This window comes from Meleagris gallopavo, chromosome 5 (assembly GCF_905368555.1).
Source record: "Meleagris gallopavo chromosome 5, MGAL_WU_HG_1.1, whole genome shotgun sequence".
Taxonomy (NCBI): Eukaryota; Metazoa; Chordata; class Aves; order Galliformes; family Phasianidae; genus Meleagris; species Meleagris gallopavo.
In genome coordinates this window covers 40,903,071-40,909,872 of record NC_139408.1, presented here as the reverse complement: position 1 = coordinate 40,909,872, position 6,802 = coordinate 40,903,071, and the positions used below count along the sequence as shown (strand labels likewise).

The 6,802-nt window shown below is 35.3% G+C and overlaps 1 non-coding gene across 1 annotated transcript; it reads left to right on the top strand.

Annotated features, from left to right (window-relative positions):
• The first annotated feature begins 398 nt into the window (after positions 1-398).
• LOC116216729 (U6 spliceosomal RNA) lies at positions 399-501 on the top strand. The gene has a single exon (XR_004160044.1). It is a non-coding gene; the product is annotated as a U6 spliceosomal RNA (small nuclear RNA).
• The last annotated feature ends 6,301 nt before the right edge of the window (positions 502-6,802 follow it).

Here is a 6,802-nt window from a genome sequence, read left to right as displayed (position 1 = left end):
TTTTTTTTCTTTCCACACACAGTCTTTCCACCTGGCTCATTACAGTCTTTTTTGTTATATTACATGCAGTCTTCCAGACCTAAGTCAATGAACGAGAAATTATGCACCAATGATGGCTAATACGGAGACATACAAAAAAGTAGTAGATAACACATTCTGTCTCTTTGAAGCAGTTGTAGAAATACCAAAATGAAAATATTATATCAATAGACAGCACTGTTATCCACGATTAAATAACTTCATCAAATAACTGAAGAACTCAATCTATGGCTTTGATGCAGGAGAGAAGAAATTGACACGCAGCCTCATCAGATTGTGCCTTCTAGCTGTTGTTCAAGTAACACCTCAGTTGCTGATCTCTATAGAGCTCTCTAACAATACTCAAGTAAGGAATAATCATGTTTCAGCAGCACATGTGCTAAAATTTGAACAAAACAGGGAAGATTAGCATGGCCCCTGCACAATGATGACATTCAAATTCATGAAGCGTTCCATATTTTTTTTTATGTCATCCTCGCTTGTATCAGAAATAGTACCGTTCGCAGGACTTGGGAGGGGACTGTCCCACTGGTGAGGTTGTACCTTGAGTACTATATTCAGTTTTCAACCCCTTGCTACAAGAAAGACATCGAAAACCTGGAGAGTGTCCAGAGAAGGGCAATGAAGCTGTAAAGAGCCTGGAGCAGAAGCCTTATGAGGAGCAGCTGAGGGAACAGGGATTCTTTAGTCTGAAGAAGAGGAGGCTCAGAGGAGACCTTATTGCTCTATACAACTACCTGAAAAGAGATTGCGGCAATGTGGGGATTGGCCTTTTCTCCCAGGTAACAGCATTAAGATGTGAGATAATGGCCTTAAGTTATAACAGGGGAGGTTCTGGTTAGATATTAGGAAAAATTTCTTCTTCAAAAGAGTGATTAGGCGCTGGAATGGGCTGCCCAGGGAGGTGATTGAGTAACTGTTCCTGTTCAAGAAACTTGTGGATGTGGCACTTAAGAATGTGGTTAGTGAGCATGGCAATGATGGGTTGATGGTTTGACTATATTATCATAACAGTCTTTTTCAACCTTAATTATTCTATGACTCTATGAATAAAGCACTTGTTTGGGGTTGCTTTTTCTATCTCTTTCTCACCTATATTTAGTCCCACTTCTTCAACGAGGACAAGAGTGGATAAAAAAAAAGACAACTCTCACTTGAGAGCTTTTGAGCTTTTTCCACATCTATTTATTTTTTAAATATATTGTAAGACTTTAAATAGGTAGAGCTAGAAAATCAGTCAGGTGGAATTTCTTCTGTCAGGAATAAGAACAGGTTCTAGGGGCATTTAAGTAAAACATTAATCTGACAGAAAGTGAGCTCAAGTAAAAGCACAGTTTGTAAAGGAAATTTTGTGGTATCACATTTTTTCTAAGTACTTCATTGGATATGGATATGGATAAGTTAGTTAGCATATACTTCTAGAATATTCATCTGTTGCAGTCCCCTTCATTTTGCTTTACAGATAAGAGAAAAATTGGTACCTCATAAATCAGATTCAGTACAGTAACCAGTAAGGAAGGATTTTAATTGACATGATTGTTTTATATCAGCTGGGTTAAAAATAGACCATCTCAAGCTCAACAAAATTGAAAAGATGTTAAAACACATGATGTATTACTTCTCCTAATGTGAATAAGTATTTTTACTAATAATTATAAATATTTTGGTCTTGTTTTCCCTCTGTATTACCAATATTTTTGAGTTTTGCAGATCATGCATACAACTGAGCAGAAACAACTCAGTTAATCCCAGCTGCCCTATAAAATCTGTATTTCTTATGCCATTTCATTTTTGTTGTCTATCTTTCAGAAAGCTAAAGGAATCTCAAATTCAGTCAAGGAATGCTGATGCCATCAAACTACAGACAGAATTTTTGTACCGGTGATAAAGGAGAAGGAAAAAAATCGAGATTCATAGGTTCTAGAAGGCAGTTGAAACTCAAAGGGCTGCATTAGCATAGTGACAAAATTAATCCACTACCGCTTGTTTACTTTGCTTAAATAAGCTGCTGGAAGAAATCACTGAGAGTGCCTATCAGAAAATAACAAAATGTCCACAATGACCACTTTCTGAAAAACAGTCACAACAATTGCAATAGTCACAGAAATCATCAGAAAATGCTTTCCCAGAAAATTCTCTTTGCATATAATTTTTCTTCATCTTGGATTAAATGTGTCTGATGCAACAGAACAGCTTGAAATATTTGCTTGTGGACTGAGCAAATTACGGAATCCACTACAACACTGTGAAGTAGGCAAGCTTCAACCTCAACTTCCAGACAGGAAAAATTAGGCAGAGAGGTGAGTTGGTGAATGAGAGAAAGTCAGTAGCTAAGATGAGAGAAGAACCAAGCAATTCCTACTTCTAGATTTCTGCTTCAGGCACCAGAAAAACATGCCAAGTACTCAGTAATTAATATAATAATTACTTTACAATCTCAGCCCCCAAGATCCATCCTAAAAAGCCTCTGCTGTCATTTCACCCACTCCTTATTCTCTGTATTCATTGAGCTTCCATGGAAATCTACACAAACCAATTTGTCTTGCTTTCCATTTCTGATTTTCTATTGGATAGATTTGTTAGCTAACAGTGAAAGCTTTTTCAATGTGATGTTATAACTGACAAATAATACCGTCATTACATGATAGGAGAAACCAGCACTAGTGATACAGGACTGTAGCTCTCCAATTTCCTTCCCTTTTTCTTCCCTTCCCTTTCTCTGTGCTGTGCCCACTAGTTCTATCATGATTCCAGTTACAGTCACCTCTCCTATTAACATTTTTTCATATATTTACTCCTCTTTTACATGAAATTGCATTACGTGAAATTGCGCTCCCAAGTTACTCATTTCAGATGATGTTTTCCATGCTTCCTGCTAGTAACAGAAAATTGTCTTCCTTGCATTATGCACTGGAGCATGCATTCCATAATTTAAATTAGTTCAAGTGAGGGTCACCTTAAAATTCTCATTGTTCTAATTGGAAAAGAGAATAGATCTGATCACATTTCAACCACATAACTCAAGCCTTTGTGATTTGGTGTCATTCTCAAACAGTCATGTTGTATATTGTCTGCTAGAACAATTTCTTCCTGTTGTAGCTGTGCAGGCTTACACCATCCTGTATTAAGTAATATTGATAACAATATTCGCCTGGGGAAAATCTTCAGATATCCTATCTGGAGGAAAAACTCTCTCAGAAACAGAGATAAATCCACTTGACTACAAAGCACTTATATGAAGTTATCTAAAACATATATCAGAGAAACAAAAGAAAGCATAGTTCTCCTTTACTCTTCTAGAAATCAGACAGGATGGTTATCAGAGAAAGAAAAAAGAGAGAAAAAGGCAGAAATAATATTAAAAAAAAAAAAAAGAAAGAAATGCGGGCTTTCAGTAGGATAATTATAAGATAAATTTTGTCCAGGCATGAAAATGTCTGCTTTTTTACTTTTTCTCCTATCTCACTAATTCTGAAAGTCTCTTCAATTTGAAGGTCCTCTGGAGACTTCCATGAATAGAGTTCCTGACAGACAGTGAGCACTGCTGGAGGTGAAAACATGAGGAAAACCATCAGATATATAAGCTTCACATGTAAAATAGCAGTTGTTGTGTGACTTGAAAAAATGCAACATTTTTTTTACTGGGGTCAATAGGACCTTCTCCCTTACAGCAATTCCGTCAGGAGCAATAATCCACAGGGCAGAAAGGTAGTTTATCAATACATTACCTCCCCTAAGAATAAAGTGAAGTAACTACTAAATTAATATATATCACATACATAAAGTACTGTACTATTATATACTCTAGGCAAATGTTCAAGATCATAGCCTATAGCATTTCAGATTTTATCACAAGAAATTTAGCAGAAAATGTCTGAACTTCTCTAGCCTGTTTCCTATTGGCAACTTCACCTACTTCTGCAAATGGCATGAAATCTGGTGCTACTGGCCACCTGGAACTCATGGAGAAACATTGTGGAAATCCTGTACAGCAGTAAAAGGTGATTCAGCCATAGGAAAATCTTGTCCAACAGCATTAAGTTTTGTCAGTAGTCATTCAAACTCAGTTAGATACACACACATAATGTACCATATCTAGCATATTGAATTCCAGAGCTAGGAAAGGGAAGTTGAAATGAAACCCTTTAAAAAAGGAGTAGAGCCAGAGCATACAAAATGTTCAAGCAATAGTATCCTGTTGATCAGTTTATAAGAGACTTGTCACTCACTGACACAAGGTAAAGCTCCCAAAGCAGAGCCATTCTTTACTGATATCACCACTCCTGTCTTTCACAATTCAATGCAAAATGAAGGTCGTAAGACTGCTTTAATATTTGCTGCTTTTAGCCTATTTGTACCACCACTTAACTAAACCACGCTATGTAAGATATAGAATAGATGAAATAATCAATTATAAAGAGTATGAGTATTTTAATTTTTTATTTGCTTTCATTTCTAATATTAATTTTAATAAATAGAGTAATAAAATGCACTGCAAGGGCACAGTAAAGTACACAAAATGTTTTACTGTTTATAACAGTAAATAATGTGTGGCATCCATCTCCACCAGACAGGAAATAATAACTGATGATAACTCATCATTTCAGAAGAAAAATGTCATATGAAATTCGAGCTATTTTATATATTTCTTAATAGATCACAAGAAGGAAAGAGAGATCACAAGGAGAAATCTTCCGCAAGTGAAGGTTAATCCTCTCAAAACTGACTGATCAAAACATGTTTAAATTAGAGTGAGACTTGTTTTTAATCTCAGGAGACCAGGGAAGGATCGGAAAAATAGAAATGACAATTTTCTCCTTAACTAAGAGCTAAAAAAAAATTTCTTTTGTGCTTTTCTAATTTTTATATTGAAGAGTATCTGTGAAATACATTGAACAAAAATAGCTGCAGAGTCACTTCCTTCGCTAAAAGCAATTTACAAAGAAAGTTTGCCAGCACAGCAGAATCATGAGAATGAAGTGGGGCAATTATTTGTAGAAAACATTAAATCTGACTTTTATCTTTTTCACAAACTGCCCTTGACCGATCAGCTCTCTCTTATCTGAAGAAATGTGTGGGCTGGCATAAGGATATTAATCATCAGAAAAAACAATGAGCTTTTAGAACAAAATTAAAGACAAAAAAAGTGCCAGAAAAAAAACAAAAAGCTACTTCCAAGAAGTAGTTGATAATCATTTGAAATGGCAGTGGATAGCATTAGATTCCTCCACCCACGATGTACCTTCCAGTCTCATATTCACATTCATTCACCTCTAGCATATTTACCAGACATCCAGACATCAGATGTCTTTCTGTCCAAGGTAGAGGTCTAGACAGCATATGGTTCCTACTTAACAAAGAGAACAACGTTCTGTTTAGAATATAGTATTTATAGCTGTTAATTTCTTTAATAAATGCTACCCACTTAAGAAAAGTATTGTTCACTTACCACTCCAAAATGTAATAATAAAGAAGAAATACATTCACAGACCACCTACAGTTATCTATGATTTATTCTGTTTTGTTTTTTTGTTTGTTTGTCTGTTTTTAAAATAATATATTTGCTAAATCTAGTAAAAATTCTAGGGAAAAAATACAAAATATTTCAGAATGTTGATCAAAGACAAATTGTCCCACACTTCTAAGCTATTTTATTCATGCAGAAAATCTCTTTCAGAATCTATTTTTTTTTTTTTTAATACCAGGCTCTAAAATCTTTAATGAGTGAAAAATGTTGTTGACTTTAACAGAAGTTCACCTCACTAAATAAGGATCTCTGACCCTGTCTCTGAGACTCTGAAATATTTTCTGCTTGTATTTTACAATGGTTTTCTGAACTTTGACACTGCATTCACATGACAACTTCTTATTTAGATGTTGAACTGGGAACCCCCAGTTTCCACGAAACATTCCTTAATTATCTTAGTCAAAGCATACAAATTTTAGAGGTTAATTTGATTTAACAGATTATTTTGCCTTTGATACAAGAGGTATCTACTAGTCTTTGATCAGCATTAAACACAGTAATGTCTTAAATATTTTTTCTTCTTCGTGTGTTGATTTAAGAGATTAATGAGCTTATTCTAAATTGCCTTTGAGAGTCTGCCAAAAATCAGAGAGCCTAGAAAAAGCACAAGACATAAGCTATTAACTGGACTAGCCAGTTAGCCAGAGACCAGGCAAATAACCTAGGTACAGTACAGTTTTTAAAACTCAGATCATACTGTTTCTTTTCAGAACTTTGTGGTAACAAGCAACAGGCATATCAGAAAGAGATGCACGTGTGTCTCCAACTTACTTCAGCAATGATTCTGTAAGCTTTTAGGTCTTATTGGCTTTCCTTTTGTATGATATTGACAAAATTGTTCACAGTAACTGAATGGCCTTTAAACCCTGAAGCTTTTTTCCCCAGTCCACATAACTAACAGCCTTTCTTATGATAGCCTGACAGCTATCTAGTGGACCCATCCAAGTGAAGAAAATTTCACTCTGATACTCTTTGGTATATTTTTGAAAGAGTTACAAGTTAAGAACTGAATTACTGGATAAAAATCAACAATTCTCTTATTACTGTAAACACTACCTTTGCCTGAAAGGAACAACATCTTTACAAAGACATTTATTTTGTAGGTTATTCTAAATACCTTATTGTGGCAGTTTGCGGAAGCAGTTTCTACTGCCATACTGCAGAGACAGGATAGTAGCTGTTGGCTCTGAAATTTCAAACTAAGTCCTTTGGAGAAAACATCTGAACTTTCTATCT